Source organism: Anopheles bellator, chromosome 1 (genome assembly GCF_943735745.2).
Source record: "Anopheles bellator chromosome 1, idAnoBellAS_SP24_06.2, whole genome shotgun sequence".
NCBI classification, from domain to species: Eukaryota; Metazoa; Arthropoda; class Insecta; order Diptera; family Culicidae; genus Anopheles; species Anopheles bellator.
Window position 1 is genome coordinate 9,298,466 of NC_071285.1, and position 27,087 is coordinate 9,325,552.

Sequence of the window (27,087 nt, forward strand, 5' to 3'; positions counted from 1 at the left end):
GGAAGTGCGTCAAGCGTGCTGCTTCCCGTGTTGGCCCGCTGCCTGTCGTGGGCAAGTAAAATAATTCAATTAAAGCCCGGCCAAGATTTGTGGCCACAAGTTACGGCCCCGGTCGACTCGATGGCGCTGAAATTAAATCAACCAAGCCAGCAAAAACTGTCGCACGTCTTGCTATCAGTAAAATCACTTAATTTGTTTCCTCCTCCCGATCGGCGGGAGCGCAAGGCGCAAGACGACGAGACGTCGTGTCTCAATATTGGGCAGACCCTGACGGTTAGCCCCATTCATTTTGGACGGTCGCCCGGTTTTGGCAAACAAACGGACACCGTGGGATGTTTCGTTTTTCGGTGCGCTCGCGCTCGCGGGGTCCCAGAAACGAGATCACACCGAATTAAAATTTATTCAAATTGGAAGCAATAAAATCAAACCTTAGCGGAGAACAATAAATTACTCCACGCACACACAGGCACAAGCCGAAGCCGAACAGTCGAGAGTGGCAGGCAACCCGCGGCTAGATCGGCCTTTTGGGGTCCCCCCTGAAAAGTGCAGTCACGCTGTGAAATCAACCTTCGAATTGTTTATTTATCGTGTTTTAGCTCGTTTCCCAGCGATCTCCCGGGGTCTCTCCGTATCCGTACGTGTCCCTCCCGGAGGAGTCGCGAAGTGCGATAGGAGCGCCACATAAAAATCGCCATAAAAATTAGCTCCAGAGGAACCGGGCTCTCTCATTCATAAATTCGGTAACAACGGCCCTAGAGCGGTCTCTGGTGGGGAGAATTATCTCACCCTACCCTACGGATGGAGACTGCCTGTTGTGTGGATAACCACAAAAGTTTGGCCAGTTCGTGCGATGCACCGAGACTCCGGGAGTGTGTTTACCTTTTCCAGCTCGTTAGCTGTGAGCTCTGCTGTGAAATTATGCTCACGAACGTCCCGCTTTCAAATCGGTTCCCCAAAGGTACGGCCAACCGAACACAGTGCACAACGTTGCACAACGTGCGGAACTCACTGGGGATGATCCTGTGGCTTGCAGGGGAGTCCAATCTTGTCCGGAGCGCCGGCGGCCAAGGATGAGCTGCCGGCCACCGGAGTGTGTGTCCTCCTGGTTGGTCTGCTAATTAGTTTAATCCCCCTTTCCCAGCTCCGTCTGATCTGCGGTTCTGTTTGATGTTTGCAATTTTAATGCTGCATTCGTTAGGCGAGCTTCAAGGGCACAACCCGAGGCCACCCCCGTCCCTCCGGTTTGGGACTAGCAAAAATTGTAACAAAAAGCACAAAGAAAACAGCAGACATTTTGTTTGGATCCATGTTTTTGCGTTGCTGTAATTGCATCAAACGGGTATGCTCTCCTGTGAAGTTTTCAATCTATTTTCAACGGGAAAAAATTGTAGCCCAAAACGCCCGGAATTGGACACTTTAAAACCGGGGTAACGGGGCTAGTTTGAAAAATGTTTGTCCCCCGGGTGCCATCATCAAAGGGGCTCGCTGGTCGCTCCCTCTAATCGTCCTTTATCCCTGCTCTAAATAAGGTCGCGTGCCGGTGGTGCATAGCTCGTCATAGAAAAACATGAAAGAATTCACTCCCTAGCCGCGTCTCTCGGATGGATCCGCCAGGGGCTCGGGAGGACCGGCCTCGGCGACCGGTGAGCTCGTTAACCGCGATGGCCGCGGACCCGCGATGGTGGCAGGTTAAGTTTTGGGCCTAACGAGACACCAAACTAATAATTTATCGAACCCGACGGCGCACTTCCGACGGCAACGGTCCGTCGTCTGCCATCGATTACACCCCCTTGCCCCACTCGGCACCCCGTTCGAGGTCCAGCGTCTTGCCTCAGAAGTCACCCGAAATTCCTTCTTGACGCTCTCTGGCGCAGCGCAGCGAGGACGTGCTTGGAACTTCTTGCGCGAAAAGAGAAACAGAAAGAGATAGAACGGAGAAAGAAAGAGAGAGCGAGAAAGAACGGTTGTTGGCCCCGGTCCCGGCCCTGGCCGGCCGGCGTGGATGGTAATTTTATGCAAATGATCGGCAAACAAAACATCAGCTCAAATATTTATTCGATAAATTCCTGTCTTCGGTTTATCTTAAACGGTCTCTTTAGTCTTTCAAGTTAGCAGTTTTGCCAGGCCGACCGGCCGTCCCCTGCGGCCCTGGGCCATCTTGTGACCGTCCTGGGGTCCGGGACGAATAAATATAACACCTTCGGTCTTCGGATGCCGATTTCGGCATAGAACGCCGCCGCCACCACAAAAAACAGGACTTTCGGGTGGGAAGAAGATAGATTGGCGCACATTGGCGCGCTCGGAGCGCATAGCCCAAAACCGAAACAAACACCGAACGTGCGTACATAATTTAACAGACGGCTGGCTGGGCGGAAATATCCTGTTGCCAGCGAACGAGATTTATGAACCTCAAACGCACACGGCGGCGTAATCTATGGTCCCGCGCGCGATTAGAAGACGTTCCCCCCCAGAGGTGACCGTGAACGGTCCGGAACGTTGGTCTAATTAATGTCCCTCGGTGTGTCCGTCCGTCCGCGTGTTGTTTGCGAGTGTCTCAGTGAAACGGCGGTGAAGAAAATTTCAAACATAGTTCAAGGTGTTAAAATGGTGGTCAACGGTTGACACCCCGTGATGAGATTGATGACCGTGGAACCAGTTTCTTTCTCTGGTCTGGGCGTCAAAACCGCGTCTGAGATTCGTCGGAGCCTCGGGTTTGGCGCTTCATTCACTGTTCAGACTGCCTCGGAGGTTACTCGACTTGGCTTAGCCCCCAGCTTAGCTCCGGAGTTTGTCCAAATGTTTTCGTTTTCCAGCGACTTGCCGACGGCCGACGAAAACAACAACAAGGACACGGCGGTTGGGAGTATTTAGCATACGTTGCCTAACCCACTTATTGTCTGGTATTAGTAATTGCTGAACGCTTTTTATTGCCACGCCGGAGTTGTTGCCATTGTTGCACAACTCCTTCTTTCGACTCCACTCCAAACAACCGAGGACCCTCGGTTAATGGAGCATTATAATGGTAGCGCAGGATATGTCAAGATAAGCTTCCCGAGCTCCACGGGAATTTCATTGATGCTCCGGCCTTGCCGTCCGGGATCGTGGCGGGCTTGAAAAACGTAACGTACGTGCACACTACGTTGCAGAAAAAATCCTCATCAGGAGTGGCTTACAGTGCGCAGTCCGAGAGCGGTAGCAAGTTCCGGGCCAGTCGGCATCGGCGTGCATAATTCATGTTAAAATGTGCATCAGGCCCGCCGATCGGGAAAACTACAGAAAAAATGGCGGAAAAAATGTCCATTGACGAGCGGCGTTATCTATAATTGATTGGCCAAAACTAAAACCCAGCGTGTTTCGTGTTTTGTGCCGTGATTTTAGCTAAATCAATAATTCAGTGACTTCAGTTGATTTTGTTAAAAATAAAGCATTATTTTATGCATTTTAAATCAAACCCGGTACAGTCATCGCCAGAAAACGGGATGTAGGGTTAGAAAGGATAATCTTCTTTTTTTCGGCAGCCACTGTAGTGACCCAGGAGTGAATTTAGATTAAATCTAAAGTTCATTTACGGGGCGCAAAATATGTTTGCCCGTTCCCGCTCGGTGTGAATCCTCCGGAATCCTGGTTCTCCCGGAAGTGCTGAAACTCGAAGTGGGAGTCTTGTGTCGGTCGGTGTGTCGTGTCGCTCCGGAACCACCGAGGCCAAACTCCCCGAAGTCTCGAAGTCAGTGGAGCGAGCTTGGGTAAACGAGGCGTCGTCGTTGCCATACGGTACGGCGCGTGGCCACCCGTCCGGGAAGACAGCGACCTAGCGCCCACCTAATAAGTGCAGTAATTATGGGCCCCATGACTCCGTCATGGTATGTGTGCACGTGTACGTGTAAGGGTTATTTTTGGTGTGCCACGCCGCCACGGGAGTTGTGACTTCTGCCGGGGACTTTAGAAGTCGGAAAGTGCTCGGAAAAGGCACCGCCCATGGGCTCATATGAAGCAAAATTTTACACCCGCTTGCTAGAGGGCGCTGCAGTGGCGCTCGGGTGGAAAATTGATACACGGCCGCCCCCGGCGCCCCAAGATGGCGGGCACGCAGCCGCCATCATTAATAGTTATCATTGCGTTAATTACGATATAAGCTCGAGTGAAGAAACCTACCGGAGCATTATATTACCGCTCGTTCGGAATAAAAACCCGGGCCTCAAAAAAGGGGTTCAAATTATACGCGTACCTACACGCTAGAGCCCAGAGTTTAACTACCATAAATTATTAAATGAATGTACCGCATACGGACGGTAAATCTCTGCGCCGAAGAGGAGCCCATCGGAGCTGAAAATTGGAAACATCAAAGAACCCACCACCAGAGGGCGCCGGTCGGTCAGGAGCTTCTCTCTAGAGGCCCTGCACCGTCTACTATGTTGCGCTTGGTGGAGTCATTAACTTGGTTCGATAGCCGTTAAGCTATTAACCATCAAGTGGGCAGCACTGTGATGAGTGATTCGAATGGCCAAACCCCCGAAAATACTGTTTCGGACCGGACCGGGCTCTCAACACTATATCTCGGCCCTCGTCTCTAATGTCTAAATCATGTCCTCGTCAAATTTATATTGACAGATTTTAGGACTTCCCGGTTGTCCGGTCCGAACGGATTGAGGCTGAACGGTCCAGTGAGTAAAAACGCCCCAGTCCCCAGCAAGCTCCGTTCTCCAGCTGGGCGGCCTAGGCGACATATACAAATATTTACGGTCATGAACGAAAAAGTGGTACGACCGGGGTCGTAAAACGCTCTAGTTTTACAACTAGGAAAATATGTAATAAAAGCATAAAACTTTTAATGACGTTCAGTTGCCCGACGCTGACGACGACGCGCTAGCCGCGGACGAGGACAAATCGGGAACGTTCTGGTCCGGCGGTTCCTCGGGCCCTGGCCGCCGTTTTTATTAGTTTTATTATTTTTAGTTTTGTGCGCTGCAAAGCCATTCGGGAACCATTTCGGGGCTTCGCCGGGGGGTACCGAACCGTTCTGGAACCGTAATGGTTTTATGTCTCGGACTTTCGGGAGGCTCTGGACGGCGCCCGACGCCACGCCGGTCAGCTGGAGTGCGTGAGTGTGGAACCCTCTCGAAAATACGGTAGCGCGGTCAGCCCCAAACAGGGAAACATGCTAGTGACTGCCCCGAGAGCGAAGTAAAAACCGGCCATTTCCCTGGACCGTCCAAAGCTCGATTCCGCTTCGCTTTACGAGCTGTTTAATTTGATGCTGAGCCGGATTTAATATACGTTCAGATTTCGGATGAGTTATTACGGAACGGGGGTTGAGCTCGAGTGAAACTATTTTCAGGTAATTCAGGTGCCCGGGTCTGCCGGCGCGGCAAGTAAAAGTGAAAAATCTCACAAAAAGATTGCCGCGTTACGAGTTGTCTCACGATGCACCGAAAACACGGGTCCTCGCGCTGTTAATGACGCACATTGTAACGCAAACGGGAGAGAGAGCAAAGGAGCATGGAACATATTAAATTAGATTTAACTGCCCTACGAACGGGGGAAAGAGATTCCAACTTGGACACCGCCAAAGAACAAGACAGGGTGGTTTATGGACACTGGGAACACATTAAACGGCGGCGGTCTACGGTGAAGGTAATGAAAGGATGTTCGGGGAACCAATTCTACTTTCATCAATCAACCGGTGTCGGACACCGTAGCACGGTACTTCCACGCTTCCACAGAACCAGTCGGGTGGACTCTAACACAGTTTACATTAAACTACACCGCATTAAAGAGCTTGAACTTTTGGTCCGATCCGAACTGGTAGGTATTTCTATCAGTTTTGTCTTTAACTTCATTTTTAGTTCGCAAACTTTTAGACCAGTCCCTGGCCTAATTGGGCATCACAATGTATTTAAGCCGACACAGAACCCTCAGTGACGGCGTTGTCAGTGCCTAAATCTGCTCAAATTTCAAACATGTCGCAACTCGTAATTCCGCCCGTTCCCCGGGCTGATCCCCGACCACATCCGCAGTCCTTCGAGTGTGTGGGGACGTGAAAGTCCGGTTCCCACTCGGACCTGGAATCGATGCGCTTACGGACGGCCCCCGCATGGTATTAGTGTCAGTTTCAGCTGCGTTCGGCCGGACAGCAACAGCAACCTTCGGCCGGAGCTCAAGATGTTCCCGGAGCTAACAGGGTGGTGGGCCCCCGTTGGGCGATTCGGTGATTAATTATAGATCAAAAGTAAAGAAGGACCAGGAATGGGACACTTTTTCTGTCGCGCTCCATTCCCACACATCGGAAGTTCGGATTGATCCAACAACCCCCGAGTGCTGTGCGACACAATGTGACACATCTTCAGAACGGCCGCCTTTGGGGTTCGCGTGTTTGGGCGTATTAATTACTCGAAGATTGATTGATCGGTGACACCGTTTTGTAAAGTCCTAGCCCAAGTCCTGCTCCAAGAAACACATCGTTATCAGGAGAACCCCTCGAACTGCTCGTCGACAGCTGTGGAATCACGACTCGCGGCGGAAGAATGTCGAAACGTGCCTCGACGGTAATCCGCTGTTTTCCGTCAAATCGTTAGCGTTACGGTACCGGTTGAAGACTGCGCCTTCGACAACGCTCGGTTCAATATTTCAATCTAAGCTTCGCTTTTCAGCGAGCATACATCATCGCAGATTAACATTAGCGGCCAATATTCTGGCGGCCGAAGAAGAGTTTCCACACGGGCACCGGGCAACCCCATGCTTCAACCGGAACCGGGCCAAACGCATAAGCACATGTGGAGTGGTCACTGAGCTATCATTTTTCAGGCTCGCCTTTGGGGCCGCAGATTTGGGGCCGGGTTGTTTTTTTTAATGTCCCGTTTGCCCAACCGCATCGCCTTTTCGGGGATAGTGACACAGCGTCGTCTGGTACCGTCGGATCATTTAAATTGATGCTAATGGCCAAGCCTTAAGCCTCAAGGTGTGAAGTCGGGCCAATGGGCCAACGATGCCGACGACGACGATGACGGGTGAACAAACACGATACCCTTCTTAGCCGTCGCAAAAGAGGTGCAAGAAATTAATTTAAACCCCCGCCCGTGATATATGGTGTGACCGTAGGTGATATACGTACCGGGTGACCTACATTCCCGGATTTGGTACTTCAAACGAGGAAGTTACGACGGGTCGCTCCGGAACCTCCCGTGGTTTCTTCGGTTTGATGGTCTCGCCGATGAAGAGCGCCACAGCGAGGGAAACGACCTCAGAGACACTAGAAAACAAGATGCAAATGCGAACAAAAGGTTGTTATGTGGGTTATAAAAGTTTTACGTGTTTAACGTATGAGCATGCAACAGGCATAACTTCATCCGTTCTTTAAAAAGAAGAAAGGCTAAAAGAGCTAAAAACTGAAAGACGAAAAGAAAGTTGTGTAATAGATTAGTAACAAGAATAGAAGTGGTTTAAGTAGCATAATTGAAGCAAAAGAGGAAAACATCTGTAGAACCACATACAATTGAAACGGAACCGAAAATTGACTACCAAAATGAGGAAGCTCAAACTATTACAGAGCAAATTAGTTCGCCCCACAAAACTAGCAATGATACGTGCAATAAAAGCGCTAATGACTTGATAAACGGTTCATCATTGATCGCGGTGGTCTCGGAGTAACTTCGGACCCGGTAGACGGAGCCCCGCTGAAATAGCGATTTGATGAGCCTGACTTTCCACATGCTACCGACTTTTTTCCGACCACCGGATCGGATAAACTTTATTCAATAATCGCACGCGGCACGCGAAGGGCCTCGGACTCGGACCCCGACAGCTCGCTCGCTAATCACTCGTTGGCCCATCAACGCCAATCTGTGACGTTTGGACGGATCTTTCAAATCAGGAACCGGCCAGCCGAAGAAGACGACAAGCGCATCCGGGGAAGTAATTTTTAATCGATTAGCGTCCGTTAGTTTCGGTGCGGACACGGGCGGGCGTGTGGACAATTTTCCCCAAAAAGGCTCGCTCCGAAACCCGAAAGAAACCGGTCATTATTAATAAATTTGTTATTTTCCACCCGACAGCGCAGCATTGAAGTTTTCTTCGACGACGACAACGACGTACGGCCCGTGCCCTAAACACTCCAAAGGTCTCCGAGGGGCGAAGGGAAAAAGTATCTGAAACCTGTCCCTCCAATTTCGACGACGATCCGTCCAATCGGACGACGACGGCGCATCACGGGACCGGATGTCAGTAACAAGAAAATCATTAGTCTTAGAACGAAATTATGCTCCGGCAGTGTGGCAGTGCCTTCTTCTGCTCTCGGGCCGACCCAAAGGACTTAATTATGATTGTGTGTACAATTAGAAAATTTCATAAACCTCGCCCCAGCGCTATCTGCGTGCCACACGCTGCCTATTCACCGTTTGTCGTTTGGGCACTTTGGGCGAGAGGGTCGCCTGTTAGTTTTGTCAAATGCCGTGTTAGCCCGGTAAGTCGGTAACGAGCGCCGGGCCCGGGAGAATCGGGATCGGGGAATGTTGAAAATCTTGCTGCGCTTACCCGGTAATCAGGAGAATGCGACGAAGGAGCAGCTTCACCTACGCACGACTGAGAACGCGCGGATCGTCTTCGGTGATATTCTGGAACTGTAAGATATTCTGGCGAAAGAGTGTCTCCCGTGGCCGTGTGTCTGCCGAAGACGTAATCTTCTGTCATCTTTGAAAATCCAAGCAACCTTCGCGAGGTGTTTCGACGTATCGACACCAATTTGGGTGCAATGTTTCGCCTCGTTGGGTTGCTTCGATGCCTGGTCTTTTGCTGCACGACGATAATCCCGTGCACGGGCACGCCGAGCGCGGTGCTGTCACGTGTCCAACACGCGCTCCGTACGCCGCGAAGGAACACGGCCACGCAGGACGTCCGCCCGTCTTTCGATTATCGATCGATCCGGGAGAGCGGACCAGCGGGTCGTTTGGGTTGGGCGACAAATTAAAGCGCTTCAGGCGCAGAGCGAAGAACGGTCCCTTAAAGGCGCGGACCCATGGCTGTCCATTTGCTAAGCTATGTTGACAATTTAACGGTGGATTAAGCGAACGCTGCGCCGGGTTGCCGGGGATTTAAAAGTACATTTCACTTCTCACACCTTCAAAAGGCTGGCGAGGATTTCGTAACGCTCCGTTTGGTCCCATTTGAAGACATCGCGAGTTGCGTGTTTTTCTTTTCCTTTTCTCGGGGAACTACAATGGCCACTGGCACAGAGGGTGATACTTTTGAAGATAGATGGCGGCCTCGATTCACTAGCGCCTAAAATTTGAATAACTAGCACCGCAGCTTATGGCAGTCGCTCAAGATGTTCTGCTCCGGAGGCCGCTGCAGCGAACTTGATTTGAATTTTATCTCCACGATGGGCAACCTGTGTGCCGGCGGTGCTATCGCTAATCAGCTGCTAAGTGACAAAACGATTGATGGACCTGCCACCGTGATAAGGCAGATCCCCGTGATCGTGTGTACCTGCCGAAGGCAACAAGCTCACCATGGGATTAGACCACTGAGAAGCTGCACAGCCCAAGGTATGAATTATTCATTCGAGCTACATGAATAATTAGCTGAATCCGATGTACACACCGGAGAGCCACAGGCGATAGGGTATCGTTTCACTGGACAAACCCGGTACAAAGTGTCTGCGGGACAAATTAAATCATGAAGTGAGGAATGTTTTGCAGTCGTTTGGCGAGGCTGTTACGACGGAGGATTTATAGTTAACAACTCGGTTTACAAAGCCATTCATTTACATTGAAAGTGCTGAGTGTTTTTGTGATGTAACTGAAACGAAACTTCAGACAGGTTTTAACAGGGGAACATAACTTTAGCAGAGATTGATAGCACTCTCAACTAGCTATGGTTTTAATGCAGACTAAATGTGGGCAGAAAAAGCAGTAAAATTAGATAATGAGTTCTGCTAACGTTTTGCACCTTTTCATAACATGAAATATTTCCATTGCATCAACTTTGAGAGTATCTTGAGGCAGCTTTAAAATGTGTTTTAAATAAAGCATGACGTACAAAACCCCACACGGCGGAATGTGAAGATATTGCCGAGGCAGTTCTCATAACAAAATCGGAACAGTTGGCACGGAAATAGGAATCCGAAGAGAGGACGAACTTTTCACGCTCGATCGACGTCCGGGGCTCGATCGGAACGGTTCACGGTTCGAAAGCAAACACGATTCGACGGCCCAGACCCCGGACTCCCACCTTGAGAACATGATCTCACCGAACGATTTGTCAAGCGGAACGGCAGCAGCGAAAACGGCAAACCGAGGGCCATGTTTAAGGATTAGTGCCTTAATGTGGGACCATTTTTCATGCTCACAAACGCACGAAGGACCTCCTCAAGGCAGTCCGCCCTCGGATTATTAGGAAATATTTATTTACAAATTCATGCATGTGTGACTTTCGGCGACGCTGCAAACCCAAATCCGTCGAAAGTAGAGCTCGTATCCCTCACTTCCTTCCAGGATCAAGCCTCTTGGGTGGCCACCGGGAGCAGCTTCCTGTGCACGGATCGCTCTGTGTAAATCACGGCGTCTGTTTGTTGGTTCTTGTGTCGGGAGCCAGCTTTTTTGTCTGTATGTTTGCGAACCGAAGGACACTACTGGCGGCCACCGGTGTTTGTTGTCTTGCCGTCCACCGCTGTATTGTCACGTTCGAGTGTTCCGGCGCAGCTACCGGCGATTGCCGGGGCAAACAAAGCGGACAAAAACATTAAAATACCGCCAAGTCCTGCCGCAGCCACCCCCTGCTGGGTCCGCAGGTGTACGGTGCCTTACGTTGTGCCGTGCCGAGACACCACTTGTCTTATGATTTTTTAAAAAGGCACGTTCCAGAGCGGGCCACTTTGGAATGAAAAATTTCTAAGCCGAGCAGCAGCCGAGAGAGCATGGGAATTCCCATGAAAAGGATATTCTTCCTGCCGGCTTTTTGAAGCATAAAAGATTTAATTAGATTGGTGAGTCAGATACGAGAGGTTCTGGTTCCGTCGGTTCTCTGTTGTGCCGATTTGTTTTCGTTGACATCAAAACATCCGCTCCAGTGGCACTGTGCCGCAAATTAGTTCGTGGAACAAGCGTGTCTTACTGCTGCTCGGCGGCCGCACACGTAAGTGCATTAAAAATTATCCTTCCTCGAGGAGGTGTGATGTTTGCTTGCCGAATGACATAAACCGTGACAACACGAAATCGTGATTAAATAAAACCAAACCTAATCGTGTTAATTCACTTCACGGTATGGCCAGCTGGCCGGGATGGTAGCGCGGGAAGTGAAAAGTACCAATAACGATTCCGCGAGATGTCAATTTTCTTCTTCACGTTTCGCTTCACGAATTCGCGACCACGAAGAAGACCACGGCCAAGAATCCCAACCGTAAGCAGAATGATTTCCATTATCTGATAATAATGTTGAAGCTCATTTTGTGCCCCGTAATCTGATGCTGCTCGGTGCCGGACCGCATCCATGGGTCACCATCCCACCGTTTAACCGAAGCCGGCACCGTCCTCAGAAAGGCCTACACGAATATTAAGTAATTTCATTTACACGAAACAATCTTCCATTTTATTTATTTTCATTTAGTATCCGGGCGGCTGGTTGGCCGGCCAGCCGGCCGGGAGGGACTAATAAGCTTGATGGAGCTCCGTTGGGCTTCCGGTTTCTCCAGCACTGGCGGCACCAAGCGACCCACCCGGGTCGTGGTAGACTATAAAATGAAATGAAACTAAACGACACCGAAGCTGGAAGTTGTCATCTTCTGGGGATGCTCATTACTTTAGCGTGCGCTGTAGAGCGTCCCGTACCGGAGCGGTCCTGTCAGAGCCGACCCAAAAAAAGGACGGGCCAAAGGCAACGAACGAGGGACCTCCCAGAGACTTTCATTAGCGTCTCGAAGAGTCACCACCGTACGCGATAAGAGAGCGAACAAATTTATCGTCACAATATTGGCCATTTCTTCATGAGAAGAACGCCCGACCCGGCTCGCAGGCAGACGATGGTCCTTTACGAGAGTGTAGAAATCACGAAGACACTAAGTAAGTTGATAGAAAGCATAAAAAATATATGAGCAATGTTTATTAACGCTCTCTCTCTGTGCTGTGCTGGTTTTAGAACAAATTATGTTTTAGGAAAATTTTGAAATCATAAAAATATCCTGTCGAGCAAATAGAGACTCTAATTTAATATGGTTATAATAAAATTAGCACGACGGGCTACTCATTTCCCAGCACTTCCACGCTAAAGACCCCTAAGATAAGCGAGCCTTTTCCGACCCGCGATTAGGATGATAAACGCAAACATCAAATGCTAATTTAAAGCCCATCATCAACACCGACGATCCTACGTGCCACCGTTGCCACCCCCGGCAGGATAATCGTTTGTCTTACGCTGAACTAGGCCACACGGCACAAGGAGTCATAAGAGTGAGTCTCCTGTCTCGCGGAGGAAAAGGCTGAAGGACTCCTTAATGCCGACGTCCCCGGCTTAGGATGCATTATTCCGGGTGCCAAATTAAATCTAAGAAAGAGCGAAGGAGAGATAAAAATATTTTGATAGTGTCCTGGCTAATGACACATCACAGATGGGAAGTCATGACCGCCGGTTCCCATGCGTCGTCGTCGTCGTCGTCGACGCGGAATGACATTGTCAACCCCGAAAGGGGCCGAGAGGATAGAGAGACAACGGAACGACTTAAGGCTAAACACTTGGCGAAGTAGCGGATTTTGTGTGGCACGGCACAGTGGCGGACCCTGCCGGGTGCTGATGGTGAGCAAACATGGCCTCTCTCAGCGGCATCTTCATCTCGGTCTGCGCTGACTTCCACGGCCCGGCTTGCAAGTCATGATTCCTCGGTGTTTTATAATAAACCCATTCTTCTGATGAAGTGTCCACCGGGGTCGTCCACCTTCCTGCTGCGGGGCCCACCGGCGCTTCCTTCCTGTCCTTTCTCACCTGTCACGCGCAAAGTGGTTCGTTACGACGGGCTTAGCCGCCGCCGCCACCGTCTTCGCAGAACCCGGCCAGAGGTCGCGCGTTGAAGATGCTGCAGGTTGTGCTGCTTTTATCCTTTTCCTCTTATCTCCTCTCTGGCTCTCTCTCTCTCTCCCTCGTTTTTCTTTCCAACAGAAGAGCTATGCAAACATCGTGTCGTGGAGCACGCAGTACAATAGTGTCACAAATAGTTGTCCCGGTGGCTCACTATCTTGTACATCTTAATGATAAATATATAGACAGACGCCGGGTCCGATTTACAGTGAAAGCCATCGCCGAGTCCTTGCCCAGTATGTTGGCAAACACTTGGAAGCCCCCCTGAAGTGGGTGATCAGTGCGACTATTAAAAAGCAAACACACCGAGAAAACGGGGTCACTGTTGAAATATTCAAACTTCAAAACTACGGTTTGCCGGATAAAAACCGGAATTCAAGAGTTGAGCGGCCTACCGAATCCTGGTGTCGCTCTCAACAAGAACCAGAAACGCAATATGCAACGCCACTATAAATCAAACGGAATTTACGCTCGATTATCTCTGCCCGCCTTATTTAGGACCACAGACGCCCTCAGGAGAAAAAAAAAGCATCAGACCACTGCGCATCCCTTTCCCGAAACTGAGGCGCGTTTCATTCCCACTTCGCGGATGGTTTCATTCCGCGAACAGTCAGGACCTCTCCGGCGCACGCCGGAACCAGGGGATCCTGTCGTGCCAGAGGACCGCACAAGAAACGCAAACAGAAAGTTAGGTTTATTATGTGGCTTTTGCGGTCTCCCGTGCAGCCCTTTTTTGTGGGCAACCCCCGAAAGTGCCTTGCGCGCGTTGCCTCGCCAAAATTAGCCCGCCGCCGCCGCCGCCGCCACCGCCACCGCCGCCGCCGCCACCGTGCAGCATCAGGTTGGGCAGCGTGGTATGTTGTTGCCACCCCGAACTAGACGTGCGGCGGCCCTCCGGAGCCCTCAAACAAGACGTGAGCAGGCAAAAAGGCGGAATACGTTTTATTAAGCGCAACCACACGGCGCGCCCCACATACGTGCGCGGCCCCGGGCGTCCGCATCAAAGCATGGCAAGCATCATAAATCAAAACATAAGGCCCCCGAAACTTTGCGAAAGATAGCGGACCACCACCGCCGGCCCGCCGGAACGACGGAACGCCGGAGTGTTGGCCGATTATTGTTGGGCGGGCGCACCCCGAGCGGGAAGCAATACATGCACAACTCTTTTATGTGGACCGCGATCGTGGAGTGGCCCTTCCCTTCTCCGACCGACCGACGCGGCACTAACGACGCGCTGTTTGCGGTTGGCATTAGAAGCCGGGGGAATCCATAAATAATGCACCGCGAATACCGCGCACGGCGATGATAAAACAAATGTCGCCTCTTGTTTGTTTCCTAATAATAGTAGGCCGTGTGGTCGCTAAGGATTCGCCGCCGAAGAAGGTTTTCCGTCATCGCGGGGCGCGCATTGGCTGTGCTTTCTCGGGCACGGTTACGCGCCGGCCACGACTCTCGAATGTGTGTTGGCGAAGTGTTGAAGGGCAATTTGCTGGCCAGTTTATGGCCACCGGCGGCTACCAGCTCTCTTTCGTTTGACATTAGGATGCTTTCGCGGTGGCCACGCTTCTCATCTGGACCACCCGTCCGTCCGATCGGCGCACTCTGTCAGGGTTTAATGGTTCCCTGGGAAGCACCGTAAGTAGCTAATTAATTAAAAGTTTAACGATTTCTGACATCGGCATTCGACAACGACAGTCATGCTGCGTGGTATTCCTTTGAAACTTGCTTTAAAAATAAATGTTGCTAAACTATTAACCAACTCGTTGTTAAAATTTGTTGAAGAAATAATACAAGAGTCGCAAGAGAGCACAGCGCGTAACAAAATTGCATACTTTTAGGAGCAAATCAGTAGTCCACATGATTAACACGGATACCACCTCGAAGCATGCGCCTAGATATAGGCAATACGGAATACATCATACACTGACTTGTCTATTATTTTTACACATATTTTGACAATAACATGCAAAGGAACCCGTTGCCAATTATGCTGTACCTGATTCAATGCAAAATAAGGCAAAGGGCGCGTTGCCAAAGTCTTGCCGCTATCGAAAGGGCACTTCATCGAATTAAAGCCTTGTTTGGAGGACACCATTACGGTCGCATCATGTAACAGTTGCCATTATTTTTGTTGAGTGTTTAGCGCATTTTCTTTCCCCCCGAGACGCGTGCTTTCAACTTGGAAACGAATTATTTTTATCTTCAAAAAAATCGAACGAAGCATAATTAGCCTCTGCAGCCACCAACACTCCGCCACAGCCCAATTGCACCACGGAACGGAAACGGAATTGGCCGCCCGGCCCTGCCCAGAATGTCGCCGGTTTTTGATCGCCGGTTGCCGTTGCTGTTTCCCTTTCATCTATCGCCACCCGAAGCCCCCGGAGGCCGTGGTGGCAGAGTTCCAAATTTTGTACCAGCACCGAGCCGCGCGCGTTAACATTTTTGATCTCATTAGGTTCTTTTATGGCAAAATTAAAGCGAGGGGCGGCCACGATGTGATGTGCAACGCTCGCGTGTGTCCCTAATCGAGAGCCGTACATGTGGCGCGGCCCCTGGCACAGGACCTTTTAATATTTTCTTTTTATGTTGAGCGTACCACCCAGCGATCGATTCCGTTGGCATCCCTTTTTTTTGGTCGACGACTGCGAAAAGGCAGATGTCTATCGTCGCGCTGCTGGTAATGCTTCCCGGGGCCGGGGCATTGGCGGGTGCAACCCTCGAGGATACCGTACCGAGCGCCCGTAAGTAACCGTGAAGGACACGCACCCTCCGCGGGCGTGTAAATTTTGAAATCTGATTTATCCTTTCCCCCCGAGGTTCGATGTGTAAAGTGTCTGTTTAACGCTCGTTGTCTTCGAGCATCACTCGCTCTCTCTCTCTACCGACGGAGGGAACGCAGGGACTTCGCATCGCAACCCTTCCGAGGGTGCGCCCCGTACGGCGACAAATCGATACAGGAAACGAAACCACATGCTGCGGTGGAAAACGGGAACCCAACGAACGAACGCGGACCATAACCTTAAATTGCCGGCAAAGCGAGGGGCTTGCCAGAGTTTTATGATAGGCCATTCGGGCGAGTTTCTGCGAGGGATGTCAAAACAATGGCCGTGCCGTGGCGCGGTGCCTTATGCTGCACCGACACGATGCAGGTCGCTAGGCGTAGATTGTTTCCCAACAACGGTGAACCTGAACCCCCGGTGCTCTAATTATGCGCCACTCCCGCGACCGATAAGACACAACTTTTCCACTTTCACCTGGCAACTTTTGAACTTTTCCCTCGGCTCAGCCTTCGGCATTATTATAATTTGTTTAGGAAATGCCTAAGCCAGCCAACGGCATCGATGAGGACCTTTATGACTGGAGGGCGGCACCACTTCACTCCGCCAGCCCGTCCGCCCGTCAGCCATCAGGCCCTCTTCTTAGACGTCTGTCATGTTCAATGAATTTCACCGTCAAATTAAAGAACAATTTCGAATGGCATTAAATTTCAAAGGTTGACTTCACGCGAAGACGACGCCTTCGTAGGTTCAGTGTCCAGGCATCATAACCAAACATCGCGAGCGGCGGCGGCGGCCAAAACACAATAATTCTTATCAACCGCCCCGGACCCACCGCTCACAGGCCTTGGAAATATTTGCGCCTTTTTTAAGGCTTTTTTTCCTTGGGCCGCTTGTCTCTCCGTCGTGAGATTAAACATGTCTTTGCTTCCGCTTTTCGGGGCCACGGGGCCCCGAAATTGTGCGTTTCTGCTGGGCAGACAGATTTTCCTGGATTTTCCCTCGCTTTCCCGTCAGTCCAGCGAGCCGCGTCCTGTCGTCCATCATGCGTAAAATGAAACGTAAATATTACAACTTCCCATTCTCCTGGCGAAGGGAAGCACCATCACCGTCGTGGCTGTTTCTTGGAAATGATACAAATCTTGAGCCTCGACGGTTTCCACTGCCGAAAGCAGTGTCCCTGGGATGCCTGGGATGGGGTACTCCTTCTCGGTGTCAATTCTTATTACGGACCTAGAATTTGGCGTGGAAGGTAAACATCGCGTCGACATCGGCGACGAAAGAAGTGAAACCGACCGGAGTTTTGATCCAATTTGCACACAAATAATGCGTTATCTAGCGACCGAGGGAGTGAGTTAAGGAAGTACTTGGTGGGTCACTTGGAAGGGTACGAGAACCAAGAGACTCTGGAGCATCGTTTGATTTCCAATCGAAGTCATTTTCATAAAGTACGGCAAATCGACATTAGAAGACTTGAAGATTAAAAGATTCAGTCGACGAACTCTGATCCTTCTGATGAGTCATTTGATCTCCTTAATCAACGATATTCAAGAGTGGTCCTCGTCTGTTGCCGAATTAAAAAAAACTAATTGGTCAATATGCACAGACCGTGTGCAGCTCTCGGGATCCATCGTGTTCTTCATCAGCGACCACGGGGCCCCAAATGGAATAAATGAATGGCAATAGTAATAACAACAGGAGCACTCAAGAAGTCTACCCATTCCAGGGGTAACCGCGCAAATCATTTCGCGGTCACATAATTGTTCACCCGTTGCTTTGCCTTCCTCCAACTGTATTTTTCGGGCCCAGCGCAGGATGTGGGCCCACTCGACTCGAAATTCTACCGAGCGCGCCGTGTGTGGCGGTGGCCTCCAGCAACCGACGGCCGCGCTGCTAATTTAAATGTAAATGTTTATCCACAGCATAAGAGAACTGCATACACACCCAAGGGCCCAGGACCCTGCATTACATCTGTCGGGTCTGGCCGGCGGCTGCGGTGGTTCCCACTTCTCGACTCGAGTGGCCACACACGCCACAGGAGCTCTCGAGACACTTCAGCGCCTCCAGCTCAGCATATCCGCTCTCGGCAACTGAAAAGCGCCCGTGCCTGGTCCCGATCCCGGGAGTTCAGCCCTCGGGAAGCCCGTTCGGAACGGGGGGACAGCAAAAAAGGGGCAAAAGTTGTCGAATTCATCATTACGTTACTTTAATAGCCGTGAAATTATTTCAAGACGCTCACGGCCGCGGTTCCCGCAGCGGGGCGAGCGTGGGGTGAAACACAGGCAGCAAGCAGGCAGTCTCGGCGCAGCCACCACATCGGAATGCTCCCAGAATGCTCCGCCGCCGGAACGCGCGCGCAACGCGATGTCGCGCGATGCTACCCGTGTTCGGTTCGCGCGCGCACTTTTCTGCAACATCATGTTTCTGTTTCCCAATCCCAACGCCTCCCGGCCCCCGGGGTGGTGGTGGTGTTGGGGCGATGCCCGCCACCGTATCGTTCGCGACCGTATCATGATTTCGACGACGACGACGGCCGACGGCGCAATAAGTGAAATACCTAAACATGTTTAATTATCTCACTCACAGGCTTCTCCACCGGTGAAGCGTAACACGGTGAAGGACTCTCGTGAATGTTCACCGGGGGACACCGGGGAGGCCGCGGGCCGGGGTCATTACTGTTGGCGAGAGAGGCGAAAAGAAATTTGTTAAATATCTTCGCTGCTGCTGCCAATTTGTTGGTATTCTGTTTCAGGGATCCGGCTGCTTTGGCCACACATTCTGGCGAGACGTTCGGATTCGATGTCCTTTGCTGGAGAGATAAGGTATTTTTGTCGCATTTTTTTATAGTTTGCCGTTTTGTTTTCCATTGTGGTTTGCGACTCACAACGCATCCAAAAGCACTGGAATCGAGACCCCAGCTCGGGAACGTAACAGGGGGACATAATCGCATGCGAAGAAGCGTGTCGGTAGAGTGTGAAAAGTTTGGAAATATTTCACGGCATAGTACATCCGATTGTCCGGCAGAGGGTGCTGGCTCGAGCGACATCTTTTGACACATATCAGTACTATTTAAATTAGTATCGATTTTAGGACATTCAAAAAGGTCTGTCTAAGTTTAGTTAAGTTGAACAATTTTAATCCACTGTTTGAAAGGACTCCAAAGGGAACTCGCAAGCGTGTAACTCCAGGTGGATTCACCAGAATCGGATCGGTGACACTATCAAGCCTCCCGGCGAGGCGTGGCATATGGTGGGTGAATTGCGCGTCGAGTTGGCAACCTCTTGACGGGCCTGGCGACCGTCCTTACAACGGCCTCCGGTGAGGCCCTGAGAGTGTTCTGTTAGTCCCTTCGCAACCCTCGCCTTCCCACCCTGCGGGATGGTGGCTGCTGGTTAATGGGCTGGATTCGCTGGAGCCGATTAAAACGGTTCACGTGACCCGCGACCTGCCGCGTCGCGCCGCCTCGTGTTCTTTTCGCCCACCTCTTTGTGAGTGGTCGATGTCACCAAGACACGACGACACCATATCAACGCGGGCCCCGCGTCGTTGTCTTTTAATCGCGGGGGATCTGCGTTTTCAGCGAGGACGACGACGACGACTTCACTTATTGTTTATCCCCCGTACCTTAATTGAGCGGAGTTTGTTAAGCGAGGCCTCGCCCCCCCTGAAGTCGAGCCACCTTCTGCCGGTGCTGCGTCACCAGGACGCAACCGGGCGGCCAATAATCGACTCGCAGGATTGGAAAGGGGTAAGCCGGGAGAAAATTAACCAGATCCTCGCCTGCGCCTCGTCCGCCGTCGTCTGCCGTGATCGAGTGTGACCGCAGCGATAGCGCAAGACACAGCGAGGTAAGAAAAGCCTCCCCCAGCAGCAAGATGTCCTCCTCCACTCGGGGCCAGTCGCTGCCGGTGTGTGCGGAATTCAATTAGTTAAATAAGTCCCCGCAGTGTCACCATTATGCAGCAGTTTGTTACCGTCGGCAGCTTGACGCTCCTGGATCCTCTCCGGACCGTCCCATAAATTAACTTCCAACGGCCGAGAAGCGTGAGTGATGCAAGAAAGTCAAAACCGAACCGATGGCGTTCGGAGAAGCCGGGTCTGCTCTGCCGGGTTGCCCAGAATGTGGTCAATTCTTGACGCCACCAGGCAGCCGATGGCGATGACGGTGACGTTAATTTATTTGCCCCAGCCCCCGGGCTGGCCGAAAGGATGGTAAATAAATCGCAAGAAACAAAAATCACGATAATGGGCAATGCAGATTGGCATTGGCAGATTCAACGGCTTCGGGAACGCGACAGACACAGACACGGTGGACAACATTTGCATCGCATTCGTCGTCGGTCCGGGGAGCAACATATCGGAAGATAAACGGCCAATCGAGTGTTGAGGTGAGTGTTCCGTTGCGTGGTTAGTTAGTCCCGGTCCGGTGCCGGTAGGTAACGGGTTGTAACTTATTTCTTCCTGCCTTTCCCGGGTATTTATGAACGCGTACCGTTTGACGTGCGCTACGCAGAAGGAACTTGCGAGATGGTTGGTGGTCACTCAGCACTTTGGGAAAGAGTTACGATCGGTACAGGGCTATGGCAAACTCTCGCAGGGCACCGTTTTGGAGTTAATTAGGTACCGCGTGTAAATAAAGCATTCACCGTTTGGCAACCGATCAATAAACCGGGACGCGGAAGGTATTACAATGTTTCAGTTAGTTATTAGTTAGTTTCAGTTATTACTTCATGACGTACGATCACCATTTCTATTGACTTTCGGCTTGAGAAGATCAAAACATTACTACTTTTTTTAAACTTAGTTTGCAAAATAGTTTCTTCGGTCCTTCTGAATGAGTCATTCCTTCATTCTTCGATATTCGATTCAGGGATACCAAACGAAGTATTGGATTAAAAGCTACTTGTTTAGTATTTCGGGCATTCCATCATTAATTTGATCGATCCGCATGAGTTTCGGAATTGGATAAACACAACACCGTAATGAATGCCTCACTGCAAATGTCGCATGTACTCACGGCCAACCGTCATGTCGTCAAAATTAAAACGCGAAACAACTCGAGACATGCACAAATGTCTGCAATATGCCTCCTCAAACCAAGACCATCGCACGGAACATGGTCTGGGACCCCAGACCAGTAAATCCTTCATCGCGAACGGGGAAACATCTTTTACGCACAATCTACTTCATAAATCACCCGACCAGCCCCGGCCAGATTGGCAATCGAGGCGCTGACGGATGCAGTGTTGACGTTCCGTGTCATCCCCGCTCGGATCAGCAGCTGCAGGAGGCGACACCACGTGCGTCCTCGTCAGAAATAACAAATCCATTCGTCGTGTCGGGAGCATCGTTGAAATCGCAGTAGAAATTAATTTTACGGAAGCTTGGTAATGGAGAAAAAGGTCGGCATCGCGAGATTTAGTCACTAAAGGCAATATCTTTATAGTTATCACATGACCACCAAGGTCGAATTTTGGGAAGAGCTTTCAGGTCTTGGGCGTTGAATATTCTCGTAAATCTCTTCCAGCATGACCAACACCCCGGATGAACGGATCCCACAATCGACACGTGAAGAGATCCGGGGCGGGCGATGAAATGATGCGTGCGATCCGTTACGGATCCGTTGCCCGCCAGGGGTAGAATAATATCCGCCGCCGGTAGCCGGTGGCTGAGAACCAATCCTTGTTTGTCCATCGATCAATCAAAATATTTGTAATCAAAACAGCAAGGTTTTCGGGTGGGAAATTCGGAAGCCTGCCATCCAGCGCCCACAGAAGGGGCCCCACAGGGAACGGAAGTGTTTTCTTTGACGTCCATCATGGATGGCCGCGCGAGGCGCTCGATTAGAAAAACAATCCCATTCCGGCCCGACGATCGCCTCCCGCGCGCCGGACCGGGCCGAATGGAAATTAATAAATTGGTAATATTAATAATTATGGCAGCCAATTTATGCACATACATTAGCATCTCGACACATGCGCTCCGGCTCCCGGGCAGCTTCCCGAGGCGGCCACCCGAGGGGCCGAAAGTGTCCGTACCGTGTGCGTCATCGTCCCAACGGCTTCGCTCGCCGAGGACGACCGACCGACCGACCGAGCGAAGAGGACGCCTTATAAGCCAGCTAATGTATGCACGTTCAACGCGTTCCGGAAGGTTAGAGATCATTTACTCGGCGATTAAGAGCCGAGCCGGCGAGCATAGGCAGCATAGCGGACGCACACTGTGGTACTGCCGCACAATTGGCACGATATTTATTCAGGCCCGGCCAGGCCCGGCAGCAAGATTCAATTGACCTCGGCCCTCGGGAGGCCTGCGTGTGTGCCGTTGGCTCATCACCAAAGGATTTCTCGGCCCCCTTCTTTCACGCACGGAGCGCAGCAGCACCGAAAAGCACGGCAGGAACAAAAAAAACGCCGCCCAACAAATGTATCACATTATAATAGAGACCCCGCCACGGTCTCGAGAGGGTATGCAAATTAATGGTTTGCGCTCGCGTCAGAAACATCTGCCCGCCGGGGTGCCTTGCGCGACTCAACCGCTACCGACATCGAAACCCGCATCCATTATCCTTGCCTATCCTCGATCGATCCTGGCCCTGGACCAAAAAACTGTCGCACAGATTGCTAAATACTTTCGTGCGGCGGCAAACGCGCGTGCTTCTTGTTTACTTTCCGCGGGCGTTCGATTTTAAGGCCCAGTTCGGGTGGAGGTGACGGCCCACTGCTGAGTTATTCAAACCACGGGCTGTGTCCTTCGGGGACGCATTTACCTTTGTTTGAAAAGAGCAATAGGTGGCCTCGCGACAGGAGTGTTCAGGACATACTCAGGATGAGTGAAGGATAATTATAAGGGTGTTTTGTGTATCAACATGCCACATGTTCATCGCAAATAAAATGAATCCAGTTCAGTTTATAGTTAAATGAGCACTTCTTTGAAGCATTCTTTAAACATCAATTTCGGTGTGACGATTTATTATTCCGTCATTTGGATAATTTAATGCTTTGCCCATAATTATGAGGGTTCGCAAGTTACGTTCTTAAGATTCCACCCGTCCTTTGAATGTTCCATTAATATTAACTAATTAAAAATTCAAGTTGATAATTGCTCAATTGAAAAAAGGACACGAATGTAGCAAAGAATGAACGAATTATTTGCTATTCCGCTTTGAGTTCATCTGAAATATATTTTTTAAATTTGTTAAAGTTCAATTAAGCAAGTTGAGTTTATTTTTCGACTTATTACAGCCATTTTTGGAGTTACCCAGTGAAAATTCTAAAATCCACGAAGAGGCACTCTATATTGTGTGAATTGATCTAGTGGCCCGTATTGGTCTCAGTGAAGCAAATGCGAAGCATGGGATGAATGACTGTTTTCATCGCCATCAGCAATCTAGTAGCCATTGAAACATGAAACGACCGCAGAGAACCTGCGCCATTATTACATTTCTAATGGCCATTTTGATAATTTAAAACTTAAAATATTCAATAAATCAAATGTAGGCACTTCCGGTGCCATTTTTGTGGTACATTTTTCTTCACTCACAATTAATCGAATGCTTTCTGACTCATTACGGCCCCGTAAAACAGTCCCGTCGTACTAATGACGGCCGACCCCGGCCGACGGCCGCTAAGCTTTTGACAAATGTCCGCAACTTAGGACCGCCAGTTTCGGACTTCACTTTGGCACGGGAAAGCCCCAAAATGCTCCACATACTTACGGGACGGGACATTACGCAATGAAATATGCGATGTTTGGAGTCTGGCGCAATCTGGCTTAGGTTACCGCGAAGGAATTTCCTGTTCCCAGGCGTGTCGCCGGCGATAGACACCCAAATCACCAACACATTAGTCAAATCAAAACCACTTCGGTGCCGCCGCTTTACATACCTTGGTACGGCCGCGAGATGGCTCCAATTAGCAACGTGAAGACATAAAAATTTGGAGCCAGCCAAAAAAAAAACCCCCGGGAAGGAACTAAGGAACCCTCTCATGACACATTCCACCCGGCCCAAAGTCGCGCCACGACGCGCATTTTTGACGATGCCGGGCGCGACGCGGACCGCCACAATTTCCTGACTTTTATTGCATTCAATTAATTTCTGTCATTACGACCGCGCATTAGCTAAATGGCCCCACCGCGGTCGGACGGACTTCCGAGAAACGCCGCGACACTCATGCTGAGCCCCAAGCCCATCATGATGGCCATTCCCGGAGCCCGCGGCGATCGTGGTCGTGAATCATCATTGGCCATCCGAGACGCATCCGACGAAAGGCTCCACGATCACGATCCTGCGATGCGCGCCCTCTAAAACAGAGCGATTAATAAAAATTAATTCCGTTTCTCGACCGGGCCCCGGCTTTGGATCGCGGGGTTTATAATTTTAATGCAGCACCGGGCAGCGGCCGCCAGCGAAAAGCGTGGCCATAAAAGTGGGAATCCGGCTGCAGCACAGTTGTTATTAATATTGTTTCAATCCCGATCACGAACTTGTCTCGCCCGGACCATCGGCCAGATAGTTATCTCCTTTACGGGGTGAAAATATCGAAACGTCCGACATCCATCGTCGCCGTCGCCACGCCGATCCCAGGAACTGAGGCTATAAAACGAGATCGCCGGTGGATGAAATCATCAAAATTGAGCACCAAAAAGGTCTCGGTGAAGGATGGGGCCGATATTTTTTAATGATTTCATCGATGAGCATAATTCTCATCACCGAATTTGTGCGATATTTTCTGGTTGCATTCATTTTAAGAAGGAAACAGTTTACAACGACATCGTTTGATTCGCATTTTGCAAATCGATCGCTTTCTCTAGGAGCCGCGAATAAATTCCGCCCGATGGCCGTTGGCCCCGATCGAGCCAATTACTGAGCCCGTTCGACGCACGAGCGATCCTGATCGAGCGATCGTTTCCCTTAAGGGCGCTGGGGGACGATAAGGAATGGCCGATCTCGTGCACGATCGTGCAACCGGGGCGCGTCCGGGCCCGGGCACGACTTTCCGTCGCTTGACGGATCCGTAACGACAGTTTTATATCCGCTAAAAGTAACAAAATCGCTCGGCACCGGAGCAGCCGCGGGCCGGCGAGAACACGGCGAGGAATGATTAATTTTCTGCGGCCCTGGCCACAATCAAAACAGCCTGCAGGCCACGGACATGTGCACCAATTCGCCGGCGACGGTGGTGGGCCATCGCCTTAGTTGCCTTGCAGTGCAGTTTCTCGACCCCGGATTCGGCCGCCCGGATGGGCCGGGTTTCGGTTTTCAGAAACAATTTACGGCGAAATGCCCGCCGGAAGAGTAATTCCAATCAATTTTATTTCTCCACGGCTCCACGCGATCGCCGATCGAAGGCGGGTGTCCTTCGTGGGCGCAGCCGGCCAAAGGCTGGTGGGGCGTGGTCCACGGTGGGTTTCCATTTGATTGGAAATAAAATAAGAAACCACGGACCAAGAACGGGTCACCGCGTCCTGCTGCTCGCCAAACGGACGTTGAAATTTAATCTGTGAGCTTGAATTAAAATTTATTTTTACAAAAGTGAAACGAGAACAAAAACTTTACGGGGCACACATAAATATTCGGTGGAGAAATTTGATTGATCCTTGCCGGGGGTCTCTCTCTCGGTTTTCTCTACGTTTGTTTGCCCCGTGGCACTGCGTCGCATCAATAAATATTTTACAACAAACTGTGGGAGGGAAAACTCGAAGTTCTCTTTGTGAGAGCCCAAGCCATTAACCTGATTTGTGACCCCGGACCCCCTTAAGGACGACTGCGGTTAATGATGGTCAACATTTTCGAGTCCACAATACCGGTCCTGTCAGACAGCTCAAATTGCTCGAAACCCGCAAACCACGGCCATATGGTACGGTAGAGCCGTAGTTGGAACGCAGCATACGGCCCGTAATCCGCGTGGCCAGTTACCGCGGGCCAGTCTCCGAATCATGTCTCTTCACATATGGGCCAGGCTCAGCGCTAAGCACCGAACATGGTACTACGCGCCCTAGGGTCACAACAATCGATTCACATCGTCCACCATTTTGTAATTGTGCGCAAATCGCGCTCCCGGTGCGACGGAAATCGCTTCCCTCATCGGTCGGTTCCGAACTGCTGGTGGCTGATTATTTATCAACTTCCCAAAAGTTGTCCCCGGGCCCACCGAAGGAACCAATCATTCGTTGATCCTTGAGAGCTACTCTCGCCAGCCCGCAATCTGGCCGTTGGTGGGACGTTGCGCTGCACAGCTTCCGGGAAAGATGACCCGATGGTCCGATAAGTCCTCCAGGTCGAACCGGGAGGGTATGGAAATATAAGCACCAAGCGCGATCCCAGCGAAATAGGCCACTTCCGGGCGGTGTGGGACCGAAGGACACCCGGATATATCGGAGGGGGCCCATAAATTATCGACCCTATCCCGAGCCCGATCTCCGGCCTTTGCACGGGGCGACTTCGGCCCCCGAAGTCCAACGGCAAACAACTGTTGATGGTCATTTAAAAGATTATCACTAATCTCAAGTACGGTCCTGGCCGCTTTCCCGAATGTTTGGTAGGGAAAAGGACAAACAAAAATTAGCCAACAGCCTCAGATTTATGGGGCGCGGGTTGCTTAACGAACCGGGTACCCGGGTAATTGATGGGCCCGTGGGCGTTTTCTGGGAAAATCCACCCGGAACGGCGGCACCGGCGGCTTCTCGATAAGGATGCCCCAGTGCCTTGCGATCGCGAAACACTTCATAAATTCGATTTTATGTTCGAATCAACTTTACACTGTTGAACGGGGCAAGCTGGAAAAGGATTTTCTTCCGCCGTTCTTCCGGCGGACAACAACGACGACGGATTGGAAGAGAGGAAAATTCTCAACCTCAGCACATAGTCACGGTTTTCGCTCGATGCTACGATTTTTCTACGGGTCCATCCATGTGACCACTGTGTGCCACAAAGTGTGTTGGCCCGAATGGCTTCATTTTGCACTCCGGGAAAGTCCTTCTCCCGCCCGGGCGAACGAGTCAATTAGTGTAAATGGTCGGATCAATAAAAAATAACTACACACTCGTAGCGCTCCGGTCCGTGGTGGCTCCGAGTTAAGGAGCTGGCCGAAAGCGGAGCCACCACGTTGAAAGAAAAACGTTGTAGCAATGGCCGAACAAAAGTGGAAAATCCTAATATCGAGAGCGTCATGAAAAAGATATTCTCGTAAAAGCGCCCGACGTGGTTAAGGTGGTGGTCGTCCTGCGCTGGTGGTCACCCCGGTGGTAACCA